Source organism: Dendropsophus ebraccatus, chromosome 12 (genome assembly GCF_027789765.1).
Source record: "Dendropsophus ebraccatus isolate aDenEbr1 chromosome 12, aDenEbr1.pat, whole genome shotgun sequence".
Classification (NCBI taxonomy): Eukaryota; Metazoa; Chordata; class Amphibia; order Anura; family Hylidae; genus Dendropsophus; species Dendropsophus ebraccatus.
In genome coordinates, this window is record NC_091465.1 from 56787810 (window position 1) to 56808062 (window position 20253).

A 20253-nucleotide genomic window follows, 5' to 3' on the forward strand; every position below is an offset into this window, starting at 1 on the left:
GCCCTGCTCGGCCCGTCTAATACCACCCTTAGCGGGAATATCGTTTGGGAACTGATCTTCCAACTGCTGGATAAAGCTTACCACCCATATGGGGATAACTTTTATACCAGCAACCCCCTCTTCCGGTCCCTCGCTGCCCGAGATACTGTAGCTTGTGGCACAATTCAAAAAAATCAGAAGCAGTAATTATAGCCCTAATATTTAACAGCCATGGAGCTGACGCAGCGCTTCTGGATATTAAGGACCCCGTATTGCACCAGGACAACATTTTCCAGGTGATGTTCCCACACTGGAAAATGGGAGATCCAAGAAGAAGTGCAGAGTGTGCCGTAACAGGGGGATAAGGAAGGAGACCATTTTCCAGTGTGACACCTGTCCTGAACAATTTCCCCCGAGTATGGAAATGCCCCACATGTGGACATAAGGCGCCATGCGGCCGCAAGACGAGCCTCCAAAGGGAAGGAGCGCCATTTGACTTTTGGAGGCTGGATTTGGCTGGAATGGATTTTCAAGGGCCATGTTTTATTTAAAAGGCCTCTGTGTTTCCAAGACAGTTGAAACCCCCCACAAGTGACCACATCATGGAGACTACACCCCTCAAGGAATGTAACAAGGGGTGTAATTAGCATATGGACCCCCCTGGTGACTGGCACATCCGTGAAAATTAAATATAATTTTTTTTACACTATAATGTTGGTCTAGCCTTGAATTGTTCATTTTGACAAGGGGTTAAAATAAAAAAACACAAAATGTGTAGAGCAATTTCCCCCGAGTCCGTAAATTCCCGACATGTGGACATAAAGCGCCATGTGGGTGCAGGACAAGCCTTCGAAGGGAAGGAGCGCCATTTAGATTTTGGAGGCTGGTTTTGGCTAGAATTAGGGATGGTCCAAACCTGCCGTGAATGTGACGTGAGGACAGCCTGGAAACCTGGGGTACAGCCATAGCCTTAGGCTGTATCCCAGGTTTACAGGCGGTTCTCCGGCTGTATCCACCCTCTCCACGGAGGTGGAAGACAGCGGGAATCATTGCCGAGAGTTCAGGTTCGTACGAACCCGAACCTCGGTAGGTTCGGACCATGCCTAGCTAGAATGGATGATGAATGCCATGTCGCATTTAAAAAGCCCTCGTGCTGCCAAAACAGTGGAAACCCCCCACAAATGACCCAATTCTGGAAACTACACCCCTCAAGGAATCTAACAAGGGGTGCAGTGAGCATATGGACCCCTTGGCACATTTGTGCCATAAAAGAGAAAAAATTAACATTGTTCCAGATTTGTGCCCATCACCAGTGGGGACCATATCCTCACTGCACCAGTTGTTTGATTCCTTGAGGGGTGTAGTTTCCAGAATGGGGTCACTTGTGGAGGGTTTCTACTGTTTTGGCAGCACGAGGGCTTTGTAAATGCGACATGGCCCTTGAAATCCATTCCAGTCAAATCCAGCTTTCAAATGCCAATTGGCGCTCCTTCCGTTTGGAGGCTAGTACTGCGCCCGCTTGCCACTTTATGTCCACATGTGGGGTATTTCTGTACTTAGGAGAAACTGCGCTACACGTTTTGTGTTTTCTTCTCTTTTATCCCCTTGTAAAAATGAAAAATTGAAGGCTAGAACAACGTCTTAGTGAAATTTTTTTTTTCATTTTCATGGCACATTGTTCTGAAAATCTGTGAAGCACCTGTGGGGTCCATATGCTCACCGCACCCCTTGTTACATTCCTCGAGGGGTGTAGTTTTCTAGATGGTGTCCCTTTAGGGGTGTTTTTATGTTTTGGCACCCCAGAGCCTCTGCCAACCTGAAGTGGTACAGTTGAAAATGACCAAATATAATGGAGGTGTTGAAATTCACTAGGCGCTCCTTTGTATCTGAGATATGTGGTTGCATCAAATAGCGCAATAGGGCCACATATGGGGTATTTCTATAAACTGCAGAAACGGGGCAATAAATATTGGAGTGCATTTGTATGGTAATAGGTTTATAATTATATACAACCTACAACGTAAAAATTTATGCTAGACAGTACCTTCAAAAATCAATACTTTATTGTTACACACATAGAAAATATATACTTAAAAAACATATTAAAAGCAGGGAGATACGAAAAATACTACAGTAAATGCATCAGATGGCTCACAAGGCAGATAGGATAATGTATGTCCCATATACACACATAAGTGGATGGGGCAGAGGTATATAAATCGTAAAATACTTAGCACGAAATACTGGAGTATTTTACTTAAAACGATTTATATACCTCTGCCCCCCTGGGATTAAGTGACTTATCATCCACTTATGTGTGTATATGGGACATACATTATCCTATCTGCCTTGTGAGCCATCTGATGCATTTATTGTAGTAATTTTCGTATCTCCCTGCTTTTAATATGTTTTTTAAATATATATTTTCTATGTGTGTAACAATAAAGTATTGATTTTGAAGGTACTGTCTAGCATAAATTTTTGCGTTGTAGGTTGTATGTATTGTCTGATGCATTTGGACATTGGTAATAAGTAGTCCTAATTTAGGTAACTTAATGGTTTATAATTATGAAAGATATTGGATTACAATAAAATTTCTGCACAGAAAATTAAAATTTTCAATTTTCTTACACACTTAGCTTTCATTTCTGTGACTCACCTAAAGGATAAAACACTTTCTGGATGTGCAGTTTCTGAAATGGGGTGCTTTGTGGGGCTTCATAACAAACAGTCCCCTCAAATACACTTCAAACGTGAACTGGTCCCTTGAAAAATCAGATCTTGAAATTCTTGTTAAAATTTGGAAAAATGCTGCTAAACTTTGAAGCTTTCTATTGTCTTAAAAAATTGAAGGCAAGTTAAATAAATGCTGCCAACATAAAGTAGACATATTGCTAATGCTATTTAATATCTAAATTATGTTGCATAACTATTTTTCTTACTAGCACAAAATTTCAAAGTTAGAAAAATGCAATTTTTCACGTTATTTTGGGGTTTTGTATAAAGATAGCCTGTAAATATCGACTCCAATTTACCAGAAATATAAAGTACAACATGTCACGAGAAAACAATCTCAGAATTAGCAGGATAGATAAAAGCATAGGTCATATTTCTAAAATTTGGTCCGGTCCTGAAGGCCATTTTGGGCTCTGTCCTAAGAGGTTAAATATCTGCGAAACACCTAAAGGGTTAATACGCTTATGAAATGTTACTTTGAATACTTTGAGTAGTGCAGTTTTTACAGTGGATGGATTTATGGGGGTATTTAGCATACACAGGGCCGATTCTAGCTTTTCTGCCACCTGAGGCGAAAACTGACAAAGCGCCCCCCCCCCCCCCCCCTCCCTCAGAGCAATAGTCAGGGAGAGAAGATCCAGGACAGGCACAGTGCAGCATCGCAGTGTGTATGGGACAGCACTATAGATAACAGTGTGCTCTGTGCGCTGACCAGATTTTTTAACTGTTTGAGCCACTATGGGCCCCCTGGGAGCTTCAAAACAAACAACAATCTACAACTGCTGACCTCTGACCTCAGGAGCCGGAGAAGAGCCATAAAACGGGCTGCTCTGTTAACTCTTTCAGTACTGCAGAATGTAGAGTATTACTGTGCATCACTTCCATTCTGCAATACAGAAAGAGTTAACAGCAGAGCAGAACATGACCTTTATGCCTCTTCTCCTGCTCTTGCACTATGCTGAGGTCAGCTCGGAGGTCGGCAGTGCAGAGAAGACATAACATAGCGTCCCCGCTGCTGTTTACTTTTTCTTTTCTACAGTGTGTAAGTGATGCAGAGTATAATAACTCTGCATTATTGAAAGGGTTAACAGCAGGAGACACTATATCTATGTCTTATGTGATGTGAATACCTGTGAATACGAGGCTTCCAGTGCCTCCTCAGCGCTTCTCATGAGGCAACTGACAGGAAACACGGCTGGGCACTGAGCCGTAACTAGTTGTAATGATAAGGACACAGGACGCTGATGCCGCCCCCCTCAAGGGCTGTGTTATCTGCCGCCTGAGGCGAACACTTCACCTCGCCTCATGGCAGATACAGGCCTGAGCATACAGGCCCCACAAATCCACTTCAGAGTTGGTCCCTAAAAAAAAAATTCGAAGCCCTCTAACATCTTAAACAGTAAAACGACGTACACCAAATGACGTCACCATTAAGTAGACCAGGGCCGTTTCTAGCACCGTGCAGGCCGGGCCACTGCACGGGGCGCTGACAGCTAGGGGGCGCCCTCCCTCACCACACACGGCAGCAGTTACATTGTGTACAGGGAAGCAGGCTCGGACTTCAGAGCGCCCCCACACACAGTACCTGGCTCCTGGGGGCTCCTTTGTGGCCTGTGACTAAAGGGAAGAGGATAGAGGAGGCAGCAAGGACTCCTCCACATTCCCCCACGGCTCTACAGAGCATCCAGCACAGGCAGCAGCTCCTGTGTGATGGCGTCTTCTCCCCCGACCCGACCTGGACACAGATGAAGAGAAGCTTCCTGTAAGTGCTGCTGCTGCTGTCTGGAAGGAGGGGGGGGGGGGTCACTGTGGGGGATCAGCAGTACAGTGTTGGGGTGTATGTGATTGGTGAGGGGGAGCAGGGTGATGGGCAGCTTCATACCCCACAGTCTCTACTTTATCTATCTTCCTTCTAACTTCCTTTCCCCTTAGCTCACAAGGCTCTGCAGCTTCAGTCGGGAGGAGGGGGTCGAGAGGGTTAGTGGCATAGGACCTCTGCCTGGTGATTTAACCCTTCCTAGACTGCACCCTGCTACAAAAACTCCACTATATTTGTGTGTAAAGAGTCCAATGTGCAAAGGTATGTGTGATGATCTATGGTATGTATAGTGTGCTGTGTATGTGTGATATCCTGTTATGTATAGTGTGCTGTGTATGTGTGATGATCTATGTTATGTATAGTGTGCTGTGTATGTGTGATATTCTATGGTATGTATAGTGTGCTGTGTATGTGTGATGATCTATGTTATGTATAGTGTGCTGTGTATGTGTGATATCCTGTTATGTATAGTGTGCTGTGTATGTGTGATATCCTATCTTATGTATAGTGTGCTGTGTGTGTGTGATATCCTGTTATGTATAGTGTGCTGTGTATATGTGATATCCTATGTTATGTATAGTGTGCTGTGTATGTACAATATCCTATGTTATGTATAGTGTGCTTCTATGCTCTATGTATGATATCCTATGGTATGTATAGTGTGCTGCTACGCTCTATGTATGTACGATATCCTATGGTGTGTATAGTGTGCTGCTATGTTCTATGTATGTATGATATCCTATGGTATGCATAGTGTGCTGCTATGCTCTATGTATGTGTGATATCCTATGGTATGTATAGTGTGCTATGTATGTGTGATATCCTATGTTATGTATAGTGTGCTGCTATGCTCTATATACTGCCTCCCAGAGGATCACACAATAGTATATACTGCCTCCCAAAGGGTCTCACAATAATATATACTGCCTCCCAGAGGGTCATACAGTAATATATACCGCCTCACAGAGGGTCACACAGTAATATATACCGCCCCACAGAGGGTCACACAGTAATATATACCGCCCCACAGAGGGTCACACAGTAATATATATCGCCCCACAGAGGGTCACACAGTAATACACAAGATATACCACCTCATAGAGGGTCACACAGTAATACACAAGATATACTGCCTCACAGAGGGTCACACAGTAATACACAAGATATACCACCTCATAGAGGGTCACACAGTAATATATAGCACCTCATAGAGGGTCACACAGTAATATACAAGATATACCACCTCCCAGAGGGTCACACAGTAATATATACCACCTCGTAGAGGGTCACACAGTAATACACAAGATATACCGCCTCACAGAGGGTCGCACAGTAATATATACCGCCCCACAGAGGGTCAAACAGTAATACACAAGATGTACCACCTCATAGAGGGTCACACAGTAATACACAAGATATAGCACCTCCCGGAGGGTCACACAGTAATACACAAGATATACCGCCTCACAGAGGGTCACACAGTAATAAACAAGATATACCGCCTCATAGAGGGTCACACAGTTATATATACCGCCCCACAGAGGGTCACACAGTAATACACAAGATATACCACCTCCCGGAGGGTCACACAGGAATACACAAGATATATCGCCTCACAGAGGGTCGCACTGTAATACACAAGATATACCGCCCCATAGAGGGTCACACAGTAATACACAAGATATACCACCTCATAGAGGGTCACATAGTAATACACAAGATATACCACCTCATAGAGGGTCACACAGTAATATATACCACCTCATAGAGGGTCACACAGTAATACACAAGATATACTGCCTCACAGAGGGTCACACAGTAATACACAAGATATACCACCCAGGGCCGATTCTGGGGTTTCTGCCGCCTGAGGCAAACCTCAGGCGGCCGCCCCCTGACAACCCCCCCGCCGCCGTCGCCGCCGCCGTAACCGAATCACCCGCGCCTGCACCCCCCGCACCCCCCCCCCCCCCCCCCCGCCGTAACCGAATCACCCGCGCCTGAACGCCCCGCACCCCCCCTGCAGCCACTCACCTGTCCTGCAGCAGCCGTCCCGTCCCGCTCACCGCTGTCTCCCGACACTGCAGCCGCTCACCTGTCCTGCCGCAGCCGTCCCGTCCCACCGCTGTTCCTTTCCGCGCTCCAGTGCTGTCAGTCAGCAGCTGTCATCGCCCTCCAGAGAGTCGTGAGTGCCTGGGGTCAGCGGGGGCATCGCGGCCCCCGCTGACCACGGGCACTCACGACTCGCTGGAGGGCGATGACAGCTGCTGACTGACGGCGCGGGACAGCGGTAAGCGTTGGCGGCGGGACCGGACGGCTGCGGCAGGACAGGTGAGCGGCTGCAGGCGCAGGGCTGCTGTCTGCCGCCCCCTGCAGGGGCGCAGAATCTGCCGCCTGAGGCGGAATACTCATTCCGCCTCATGGCAGAAACGGCCCTGATACCACCTCACAGAGGGTCACACAGTAATATATACCACCTCATAGAGGGTCACACAGTAATACACAATATATACTGCCTCACAGAGGGTCACACAGTAATACACAAGATATACCGCCTCACAGAGGGTCACACAGTAATATATACCACCTCATAGAGGGTCACACAGTAATACACAAGATATACCACCTCCCAGAGGGTCACACAGTAATACACAAGATATACCACCTCACAGAGGGTCACACAGTAATATATACCACCTCATAGAGGGTCACACAGTAATATACAAGATATACCACCTCCCAGAGGGTCACACAGTAATACACAAGATATACCACCTCATAGAGGGTCACACAGTAATACACAAGATATACCACCTCCCAGAGGGTCACACAGTAATACACAAGATATACCACCTCCCAGAGGGTCACACAGTAATATATACCACCTCATAGAGGGTCACACAGTAATACACAAGATATACCACCTCCCAGAGGGTCACACAGTAATACACAAGATATACCACCTCATAGAGGGTCACACAGTAATACACAAGATATACCACCTCATAGAGGGTCACACGGTAATACACAAGATATACCACCTGCCAGAGGGTCACACAGTAATACACAAGATATACCACCTCCCAGAGGGTCACACAGTAATACACAAGATATACCACCTCCCAGAGGGTCACACAGTAATACACAAGATATACCACCTCACAGAGGGTCACACAGTAATATATACCACCTCACAGAGGGTCACACAGTAATATATACCACCTCATAGAGGGTCACACAGTAATAAACAAGATATACCACCTCCCAGAGGGTCACACAGTAATACACAAGATATACTGCCTCACAGAGGGTCACACAACAGTATATACCGCCTCACAGAGGGTCACACAACAGTATATACAGCCTCTCAGAGGGTCACACAATAGTATATACCGCCTCACAGAGGGTCACACAACAGTATATACAGCCTCACAGAGGATCACACAATAATATACAAGAGATACCGGGGGAGGGGGGGGGGGGGGTGCGCTATATTTCAGAGTCGCCCTGTTGCCAAAATGGCCTAGAAACTGCCCTGAAGTAGACATGTTGTAGATGTTGTAGTTGTTTCAAATTTGTGTGCAAATATTTCACAAAAAAACTATGGCAGAATAATTGTGATAGTTAAAAGCACCGCAGAGTTATTACTACATAAAGAGGGACAGGTCAGATTTGGAAAAATAGGCCCTGGACATTAAAGGGGTATTCCCCCCAAGAGCTAAAAAATGTAAATGCCCCCAAAGCTGGTTTTACTCAAGTCCCCCTGTCCCCCTGAGTATTTTGAGCTGTTTCCCGTCTTTCTAGCTGCTACCGTTCCTGAGTTACAAGTTTTTCTAAAACATGGCCTATATCAAACATAGGAAACTACATTTTCCATCATGCATTGCTTCTGCCTGATTGGTCCATGATGTAGCAGGGCTGATATCCACATGATACAGCAAAGTTGAGGTATGAGAGATGAATTCGTTGGACGGATGAAGGAATACGCCCGTGCATAGAATGGAGTCTATGACCCGGGCGGAGACACGTGCGCCCGCATCAGTCAGCTGCCATTCCGTAGTGTGCACGCACCCTAACTCAACTCTTAGTGACATAGCAGAGTTGAGTTAGTGAAATAGCAGTGTTGTGTGGGGGGGGATCGGTGAGCCACACTGTACTGCGTGGGGGGGGGGGGGGTGTTGCTGGTCGAGTGCTAGGGGCCGCTTTTTACACTGCGGCGGTGCCGTGGGTGCTCGCAGTGGGGGGTTGTTGGGGACACAGTGCAACAGTACAGTGCAGTGCGGGGGTGTTACAGTGCGGGGGTGCCGTTGGTGAATGCAGGGGGGGTGCCGCGGGTGAGTAGGGGGGGGAGCGCGATGGAACTGCAAGAGCGAGTGTTTGCCAGGGGAGGGGGGTTGGGCTGCGGTTGATTGCCGGGGGGGGCATGGAGCTGCAGGTGATTGATTGTCGGGGAGGGCATGGAGCTGCGGCCGTGGGTGATTACCAGGAGGGGGGGCATGAAGCTGCGGCTACGGGTGATTGGGGGGGTCACCGTGATGGAGCTGTACAGTATGGGAAGCTGGGATGGGGCTGCGACCGTGGGTGATTGCCGGGGGAGGGTGGGGTTGGGGGGCAGGTTGGCCACGGGTGAGCATGAAGGGGGGGAGAGAGACAGTGATCAGTGGAAGTGTCCTCCTTCACTTTAGTGTACTGGGTTAGAAGCGCTAACCCAGTCCATTAAAGAGAGGGAGGACACGTGATCCCGACTCAGAGGGTGGGGGCCAGGAGCAGGGAGCATGTCGGAGTGGACTGAGATTTGATGATTCTGTGCGTTCGGTGGGGGTGAATGCACCTAGATAACAGCAAAACTGTGCAGAATCCATAATACATTGATATTAGAAAGATGGAAAGCTATGGGTGGGCAATGTAAAGAATGTAAAAAAGATTTTGGAGGAATGCCTCTTTAAGGCCAAAACAGGCTGCGGAGGCAAGGGGTTAATAAAATGTTCCTCCTCGCTTTTATTTTTCCACCTACAGGGTTGGTTGAGGTGTCATTTTTTGCGCCATTATCTCAAATTTTTATTAATATCATATTGGTGTAACAGAAAAATTTTGATCGCTTTTTTTTTTTTCATTAATTTTTTTCTGATAAATAATTAAAAAATCAGCAATCTTGGTGGGTTTTTTTTTTACGTTTACGCCGTTCACCGTGCAGGAACAATAATGTTATATTTAATTAGATCGGACAATTCCGCACGCTACTATATATATGTATATTTATTTATTTTTTCTAATATTTTTAGTTTATAATGGGCAAGGGGGTATTTTAAACTTTTATTGGGGGGGGGGTCTGAGAGCAGACTCTATGCATGGATGGCCAATCCGACAGGACGGACGTAAGTGACTTACCGCCGCCCGTCAGTACAAGTGATCAGGGCCCCCGGAGCTTGTCCTGTCACTGAGTACCTTAAAATCTGCGATCGCTATAGATCGCGGCATTTAGGGGTTAATGAGAGGGGTTAATGCTGGAAGCTACACGTCAGGAATCAGTGAAAAAAGGATGCTGGCGTGCAGCCCGGTATGCGGCCGGCGGCCACATTGACTTAAATGAGCAGGATGGAGTCATTATGTGGCTACGTTCTGCTCATTTGCCGGCTGTACACTGCTTTTCTGCAGGACTCAAAAGTGTGGTCGACCACGCTTTTGAGTCCTGCACAAAAGCAGTGCACGTCAGCATCCTTTTTTCACTGATTCCTGACGTGTAGCCCGACGTGCGGCCAAAAACAAGATGTGAACATACCCTTACTGACGTAAAGGGGTTAAGAAAGATTTTCATATTTTTCTACTTTTGGTAGTAAATTTGTAATAATTTCTTTTAGGCATAGATATTCATCATAGGTGTAGCTTTTCATGAGGGAATATCTTAAGGCTTAAGGCATCTTAAGGCTATGTTCACAGTATGTACTGTAAGTTACATAATAATCACGGCCATTGTTGCGTACAATCACGTACCATACGGTTGCGCTGCTCCCACACCAGCTCAATGGGGTTCAGATCTGGTGACTGCGCTGGCCACTCCATTACCGATACAATACCAGCTGCCTGCTTCTGCTGTAAATAGTTCTTGCACAATTTGGAGGTGTGTTTAGGGTCATTGTCCTGTTGTAGGATGAAATTGGCTCCAATCAAGCGCTGTCCACTGGGTATGGCATGGCGTTGCAAAATTGAGTGATAGCCTTCCTTATTCAGAATCCCTTTTACCCTGTACAAATCTCCCACCTTACCAGCACCAAAGCAACCCCAGACCATCACATTACCTCCACCATGCTTAACAGATGGCGTCAGGCATTCTTCCAGCATCTTTTCATTTGTTCTGCGTCTCACAAACGTTCACGTTGTGATCCAAACACCTCAAACTTGGATTCATCCGTCCACAACACTTTTTTCCAGTCTTCCTCTGTCCAATGTCTGTGTTCTTTAGCCCATCTTAATCTTTTTCTTTTATTGGCCAGTCTCAGATATGGCTTTTTCTTTGCCACTCTGCCCTGAAGCCCAAAATCCCGCAGCCACCTCTTCACTGTAGATGTTGACACTGGTGTTTTGCGGGTACTATTTAATGAAGATGCCAGTTGGGGACCTGTGAGGCGTCTGTTTCTCAAACTAGAGACTCTAATGTGCTTATCTTCTTGCTTAGTTGTGCAACGCGGCCTCCCGCTTCTTTTTCTACTCTGGTTAGAGCCTGTTTGTGCTGTCCCTGAAGGGAGTAGTACACACCGTTGTAGGAAATCTTCAATTTCTTAGCAATTTCTCGCATGGAATAGCCTTCATTTCTAAGAACAAGAATAGACTGTCGAGTTTCAGATGAAAGATTCAGATGAAAGATTGCTAATACTTTCTATGCAACGCTATAACATTGCATAGCATTAAATTAGCAATCAAAACTTGTACTTGGTCCGATCGCCATGCCTGCTAATTAAGCCTTCAGCCTGAAGACTTATTGCAGCCCACACCTGGTGGTCTGGTGGGGAGATCGCCCCCCGTGGCGTTGTCTGGTGCCGGCTGAGGTCTGCGCCGTAATGGTGCTGATCCCGACTTGGCGTTCTATTGCTTTTGGCTGCAGCAGCTAAAAGCAATAGAACACTGATCTCATCGATCTATGCAGTATAACTATACTGCATAGATCTCTATGAGAGATCAGTGTGCATATACTAGAAGTCCTCCAGTGGGACTTCTAGTATATGTGTAAAAAAAAAAAGTTATATTATTAATAAATAATCCCCTCCCCAAATAAAAGTTTAAATCACCTCCCTTTTCCCATTTTATAAATAAAAATAGAAAAATAAATAAACTTGTTTGGCCGCGTGCATAATCGCCCAAAATATTAATTTATCACATTCCTGATCTCGTACGCTAAACGGCGTAAGTGCCAAAAAATCCCAAAGTGCAAAGTTGCGCATTTTTGGTCGCATCAAATCAAGAAAAAATGTAATAAAAAGCTTTAAAAAAGTCGCATATGCACAATCAAGGTACCAAAAGAAAGTAAAGATCATGGCGCAAAAAATTACACCCCAGACAGCCCTATAGACCAAAGGATAAAAGCGCTATAAGCATGGGAATAGAGCGATTTTAAGGAACATATATTTGTTAACAATAAAATAAAAGTTATGCAATTTGCATATAGTTTTAATCGTACTGACTTGAGGAACATATGTAACATACATTACTACAACGTGCACCGCACCACAGATGGAAATTGCTATAAATTTTTATTCGACCACCCGGTAAAGATCTACATGTCTACCTCCACGAGTACAATGCTGACGTTTAACGACGAGGAGACTACAAGGGTTTTGGAACAAATTACAACCCCTACCGAATTCCTGCGGATTCCACCCAGTGAATTTAAAAAACGCACATATGAATGAGACTCTTATGGGATACGATCTGCACGCAGCAACTCTTGCTGAATACGTGCGAGCTGACAAAATCCCTTGTTGGTTGAGAGTGAACCTTAGACCAACATTCTTCACAGAAGATACTGCTTACTGCGCAGATTTTGAGAAAATCATTAACAAATGTGCTAAAGATATTATAATTTTGACTATTACAAAAAGAAGTGGTTACATTGCGTGAACAAATAATACCACCGAGAACCAGTTATGTGATTCCCTGAATTCAGAGGAATATAGACAGCTCAAAGAGACTGTTGATACACACCTAGCTGCTCATCGCAAGGATTTGGAAACAAAGAAAAGGAACAAATACCTTCAAGATATTGAGGGGACTACAATAACCAGCGAGTGTACAGATGGCGAGATCCAGCTTTTCGTGATGGAGGCTTTTCCAGGAGATGCGGAGGAGGTTCCCGTTCATCCAGCTCAAGCAGCGATCGACGTATCCCCCAAGTCCAACATCCTTTTTTCTGGAGAGGCCACGAACCCCAACCAACAGAAAGACACACAGAGGGGGCCACAAACACCCAAGGAACATCAGGTATCACGACCCGGTCCCAGGTAGGAATCCTATTTCCTCCATGAATCTTACACCGGCACAGATACATGTGCTAGAAAAGGGTTTGTCTTTCAGTCCAATTGAACGTTTTGACTCCTTTCAAATGGACATTGATCTATCACAGTTTTTCAGAAACGTGAGACTCAAAACCCATTTTTCAAAAATGGATAGACATTCCCACTGTGACTTCTACCAATGTATCTAGCGAGATGTTGTTCCTTAAAGACCTGGGACTTAGAAACCGTAGTACATACAATCCTCCCAAAACGGATTATGCCATTGAGACTTTTGTGCATTTGGTCCAGGCTGAGGCAGATCGATTCCGGAGAGACTATGAAAGGGGATTGTATGATCTACAAGGAAATTTTTCTAAAGAGGACTTTGTGGCTGTTAAGTCTCTGCTTGATGATAAAAAGTGTAATATTAAACCAGCCGACATAGGTGGATCAATAGTTGTCATGGATGTAGATATGTACATACGGGGGCTAGGTTCACACTATGTAACTGTGCGGCTGTATTTTTTATGCGGCTGTAAATGTGCAGATGAAACTCCGGCCGTGGGAAAAAATAGACATGCGGCTCAAAACATACGGTCATTTACTTGGAAATCTGGTTCAACTAAAAATAACAAATAAAATCTTAAGAAAGTGATGCAAACACCTCTGGATGCATCTGGGAAAGCAGTGAACACAGTTTACATGAATTGCTATTACCGGGGTTTGCGATCCTCTGCACTAATGCCGATGTCTCTCATGGTTAATCTATTAAAATAATAAAACACATTTTCGTTGTAATAAAGTGCCTTTCGTTGTTCAATAATTAAATTTAAACGAATCCATCATTTTGCAATTAAATATACTGTTAAAATAAAGATATATAAATAAATGTATATCTATATATATATTTATTTTTTAACAGTATATTTAATTGCACAATGATGGATTCGTTAGAATTAAATTATTGAACAACGAAACTGAATTTATTTCATCGAAAATGTGTTTTATTAATTAAATATTAATTAGTACAGGAAGCTCCATAAGCCGTTAATTCATATTGCCGGCAATAGAGCATTCTGTACTAATCATCACTTTACTTTAATGAAAACATCAAATGTTTCTTCTAATTATGTTATCACAATAGCATTATTAGAAGAAACATTTAGAATTATATGTGCGCTCAGCTGATTGGCTGATCGGCTGAGCGCACATATAAAGAGCCGGTCCGCAGTACAGTGACTTCATTGTGCTGCGGACCAGCGAAGAGACAACATCAGGGTGAGTATAGAGCTCTCCCCACCCCCTCCCCAGCACTGCACCCCTCCCAGCAAGGAAGGGGGGGTCAGTTAACCCCTTCCTTGCTGGGATGGGTGCAGTCTGACATCAGTCTGGCCCCCAAGGGGTTAAGGGGGATGCAATACATCCTCCCTTAACCCCTTGGGGTCCAGAATGTAAGCAGCGATCTGTAAAGATGCTGCATACTGTAAGGTGCACAACACCGCTCACAATGATGGGTGTTGTGCTCCTGTTTGTGTGTTTTTTGTGTGTTTCTCCCTTTTTGTTTTTCAGATATCGGTATCCTGGGGATTACGTCGGATTCCGTGGACTACGTCGATGACCAGCGTTTTTTTTTTTTTTATAAAATGGTCAATGAGGGGTGTGGGGGTGTTTTTATTTGAATAAAAATTTTTTTTAACTTGTGTCTTGTCTTTATTTCTTTACTTTATAGACTTAGTAGTGGAAGCCGTCTAATAGACGGAATCCATTACTAAGTTGGGGCCTAGTGTTAGCCGGTATAAAATGGCTAACACTAACCCCCTATTATTACCCCAGTACCCAATGCCACCAGGGGTACTGGGAAGAGCCGGGTGCCAGTGGTCCCGGAGCGTCAAAATTGGCACTCCTGGACCGGGCGGCAGCAGGCTGGTAAGATTTAGGCTGGGGAGGGCCTAAACCAATGGCTCTTCCCACCCTACCAGGCTGCTGTCGTTTGGTTTTTAACCCGGCTGGTTATAAAAATAGGGGGGACCCTATGCGGTTTTTTTTTAAATAAATAAATAATTAAAAAAAAACGCATAGGGTCCCCCCTATTTTTATAACCAGCCGGGTTAAAAACCAAACGACAGCAGCCTGGTAACACCAGGGTGGGAAGAGCCATTGGTTTAGGCCCTCCCCAGCCTAAATCTTACCAGCCTGCTGCCGCCCGGTCCAGGAGCACCAATTTTGACGCTCCGGGACCACTGGCATCCGGCTCTTCCCAGTACCCCTGGTGGCATTGGGTACTGGGGTAATAATAGGGGGTTAGTGTTAGCCATTTTATACCGGCTAACACTAGGCCCCAACTTAGTAATGGATTCCGTCTATTAGACGGCTTCCACTACTAAGTCTATAAAGTAAAGAAATAAAGACAAGACACAAGTTAAAAAATTTTTTTATTCAAATAAAAACACCCCCACACCCCTCATTGACCATTTTATTAAAAAAAAAAAAACGCTGGTCATTGACGTAGTCCACGGAATCCGACGTAATCCCCAGGATACCGATATCTGAAAAACAAAAAGGGAGAAACACACAAAAAACACACAAACAGGAGCACAACACCCATCATTGTGAGCGGTGTTGTGCACCTTACAGTATGCAGCATCTTTACAGATCTCTGCTTACATTCTGGACCCCAAGGGGTTAAGGGAGGATGTATTGCATCCCCTTAACCCCTTGGGGGCCAGACTGATGTCAGACTGCACCCATCCCAGCAAAAAAGGGGTTAACTGACCCCCCCTTCCTTGCTGGGAGGGGTGCAGTGCTGGGGAGGGGGTGGGGAGAGCTCTATACTCATCCCGATGTTGTCTCTTCGCTGGTCCGCAGCACAATGAAGTCACTGTACTGCGGACCGGCTCATTATATGTGCGCTCAGCCGATCAGCCAATCAGCTGAGCGCACATATAATTCTAAATGTTTCTTCTAATAATGCTATTGTGATAACATAATTAGAAGAAACATTTGATGTTTTCATTAAAGTAAAGTGATGATTAGTACAGAATGCTCTTTTGCCGGCAATATGAATTAACGGCTTATGGAGCTTCCTGTACTAATTAATATTTAATTAATAAAACACATTTTCGATGAAATAAATTCAGTTTCGTTGTTCAATAATTTAATTTAAACAAATCCATCATTGTGCAATTAAATATACTGTCAAAAAATAAATATATATATAAATATACATTTATTTATATATCTATTTATTTTAACAGTATATTTAATTGCAAAATGATGGATTCGTTAGAATTAAATTATTGAACAACGAAAGGGACTTTATTACAAAGAAAATGTGTTTTATTAATTTAATATATTAACTATTAGAGGCATCGGCATTCGGCATCATTGCCCGCTATTTTTGAAGTACTCCGTACGGACCGCCTGTCAATCCACGGCCGCATGTCCAGCCGCAAACAATGGTCTTGTTCATTTTTTACGGGTCCGTTTACGATCGGGCCGTAGATTCATACATAGTGTGCACTGTGCAGCCGTATATCCTATACTTTCCAGCGTACGCATGAACCACCAAAAATACCGCCGCACAATTACAGCCGCACAGTTACATAGTCTGAACCTGGCCTGGAGGTGTCTCGACAACTGTCTGACACTAACACCTATTTACTTGAGCCATGCAATCCACTTGCCACTATTCAGACTAAGATACAGGAGGTCATACACAAATATACTGAGAAAGGCATAATAGACACAGCCATAAGCCTAGTGGCTTAAACAGAGATTACGAGATCAGCAATCTGAATTAGACACATTGACATGATATATTTTATTCACATTTGTTATGTTTTCTTTACAGATCCATGAAGGGGTGATAGGATAAACACTAGATGCTATTTCACTCACCTCACCTAAGGAGCTATATGCTATAACCTCGTCAAGTCAGTGGCAGTCGATCTCACACTAACACACTGCAAAGTTTTTTCTAGATAACTTAAATTTTATCTGATGGCTTGTAAAAAATTAAAACCATTGATAACAAATATATGTTCCTTAAAATCGCTCTATTCCTAGGCTTATAACGCTTTTATCCTTTGGTCTATGGGGCTGAGTGAGGTGTCATTTTTTGCGTCATGATGTGTTCTTTCTATCGATACCTTGATTGCGCATATGCGACTTTTTGATTGCTTTTTTATTATAATTTTTCTGGATTTGATGCGACCAAAAATGCTCAATTTGGCACTTTAAGATTTTTTGGCGCTTACGCCGTTTACCGTGTGAGATCAGGAATGTGATTAATTATTAGTTTGGGCGATTACGCACGCGGCGATACCAAACATGTTTATTTATTTATTTAGTTTTATTTATAACATGGGAAAAACAGCATAGATCAATGAGATAGGCACTCGATTGCTTTCCGGCTGCTGCAGCTGGAAGCAATCGAGTGCCGAGCCGGGATCAGCTCCATTACGGCGCAGACACATTTGGAGGTAACGGATGTGTGGATCGCTCCTCCGGGACAACGTCCCGGGGGGCAATCCACCCCACTAGACACCAGGGACGTGGACAGCCCGCATTTTAAATGCAGCTGTCAACTTCTGACAGCTGCATTTAAAATGCTGATTAGCGGGCACGGCGATCGGACCGAGCTTGCTAATAGCCGCAGTCCTGGGCTACATGCCGCACCCGGGACGGCGGTGGGTCAGAGCAGGGTCCCGCACGGCCCCCCTCTGAAGTCCCCGAGGCGACCACAGGGCGTAAATATACGCCCTGTGTCGTTAAGGGGTTAAACTTAATTTTCCATTTCACCGCCCAAGCCTCCAGCTTCTCCAAATCACTCTGTAATATGATATTATCCTCCTCTGTGGTTATTACTTTACCCAGTTTAGCATCATCTGCAAAAATGGATATTCTACTCTGTAGCCCCTTTACAAGATAATTAATAAAAATATTAAAAAGAAGTGGACTCAACACTGACCCCTGTGGTACCCCACTATTAACTAAAACCCAATCTGAATATGTCCTATTAATGACCACCCTCTGTTTTCTATCACTCAACCAGTTACTTACCCATGTCCATACGTTTTCCCCTAGTCCCAGCATCCTCATTTTGTAGACCAACCTTTCATGCGGCACAGTATCATATGCCTTTGAAAAGTCCAGATACACAACATCCACAGCCCCCCTCCAGGTTCAATGTATAACTCACCTCTTCATAGAAGCCGATCAGATTAGTCTGGCAGGATCGATCCCTCATAAATCCATGCTGGTGCTACGTTATAAGATTATTTTCATTAAGATACTCCAGTATAGCATATCTTACAAACCCCTCAAATACTTTATCTACTATAGATGTTATACTTGCAGGCCTATAGTTTCCAGGATCACTCTTTGACCCCTTCTTGAATATTGGTACCACATTAGCTATGCGCCAGTCCTGTGGAACAATCCCTGTCATTATAGAATCTTTAATTATTAGTAATAACGGTCTGTCTAACATAGTACTTATTTCTTGCAAAACTCTAGGATAGATACCTTCTGGGCCCAGTGACTTATGGATTTCAATGTTTTTAAGGGGGCCCCCCCTTCTTGTTGTGTTAGGCAGGTGTGATTTATGGGAGGCTTGTTTCTTATCATTTATTGCACCTCTTACAGCTGTAGTTAACCACATTGGATTTCTCCTACTTTTATTCCCATATGGTATGTGTCGTTCACACGATTTACCCAGGATGCTCTTAAATATGTCCTATTCCTTTTGTGTACTTTTATTTCTGAAGGCATATGTCCCCAAGGTCCTCTTAGTTTTTGGAAATTTGCCTTCCTGAAATGTAATGTTTTTGTAGCCCCTCTACTAATCATTTTATTGAAGCATAATTGAAAACTTACTATGTTATGGTCCCTATTACCTAGGTGACCCCCCGCCTCTATTTTTGATTTTCTGTCTGGCCTATTAGTTAAGATTAGGTCCAGGAGTGCCCCCCCTCTTGTTGGTTCCTGTACTAGTTGGCAGTGGTGGTCTTTGGCACCAAGCACCCCAAGCAATCGCTTGGGGCCCCCAACATCCAGGGGGGCCCCCACGCCCCGCTCTTGTGCTCAAGACCGCTGGACAGGGCCGCTGCCTCGCTTGCTGCTGCCATCTTAACTGTAACTATGAGCACTCGTAATAAGCGCTCATAGTTACATGCAGCAGCACTGACAGGGCGGGAGACATTGGCTCCCTTCCTGTCAGTCACTCTTGTGGCCGCAGGAAGTGTTTTCCCTGCGGTCACAAGTGACATCACTGGAGCATCGGCGCCAGGACAAGGGGAGTGCGGCCTCTTGTGATCGCAGGGAAAACCCTTCCTGCGGCCACAAGAGTGAAGAGAAGAGGAGACGTCCGGACCCAGGTGAGTATAAGTGTTTGTTTTATTGTGTTATATACTTTATGGGAGGGGGAGCACACAGAGGTCTATTTAACTGGGGGAGCGCACATCGGGGGCCTATAGACTACTGGGGCTTCTCAGAGGGGTCTATATACTACTTGGGGCAGCAGAATGGGGTCTATATACAACTTGGAGAGCACACAGGAGGTCTATATCCAAGTGGGAGAGCACACAGGGGGGCTATATACTACGGGGGGAACACACAGGGGTCTATATACTACCGGTGGGGCACACAGGGGGTCTATATACTACTGGGGGAACATACAGCGGGTCTATATACTACTTGTGAGGCACACAGGTGGTCTATATATAACTGGGGGAGCACACAGGGGTCTGTATACAACTCGGGCAGCACACAAGGGGTCTTTATAATACTGGTGGGGCACACAGGGGGTCTATATACTACTGGGGGAACCACACAGGGGGTTTATATACTACTGGAGGAGTACACAGGGGTCTATATCTGTCGAGGTGCCTTCCCAAAGAAGGCCTACTGTTGTTGGCTGTCTCCTAATTAAGTTGGAGAATGGGTCCGGATCCCCTCTCCCACACCATGCACTTAGAATGAAGACACAGACAACGTATCTTGCAAACAAGTCTGGTGTAAATGGACCAGTTTTATTATGGTGATCACATTTTATAGACAGATAAAATATAGGGTGGTAACAAATGCTAATAAGGCCTAGATGAGGCGGTGCTAGTGATTTAGATATTCAGTCATGCGCAATAGCATCTATATTAGTATCCATTATTATTATTTAAAAAGGTTAGAACAACACATTCTGTGCAATGATACTTTCACATTATTCCCACTGTAACA

The 20253-nt window shown here is 44.7% G+C and overlaps 1 protein-coding gene across 4 annotated transcripts in view; it reads right to left on the bottom strand.

The window, feature by feature from the left end:
- The window catches only part of LOC138769652 (NXPE family member 4-like), an 89663-nt gene that overhangs the window by 61598 nt on the left and 7812 nt on the right, over positions 1 to 20253 (bottom strand). Inside the window, exon 2 of one of the 4 annotated variants that reach the window (XM_069948257.1) lies at positions 18221 to 18283. The exons of 1 other annotated variant lie outside the window; for it this stretch is intronic. The gene's annotated coding sequence lies outside the window, so the exon portion shown is untranslated. Of the gene's footprint in view, positions 1 to 2638; positions 2679 to 3845; positions 3895 to 18220; positions 18284 to 20253 lie in introns of those variants that run through there. 2 more of the 4 variants (XM_069948259.1, XM_069948258.1) reach the window with 2 other exon arrangements.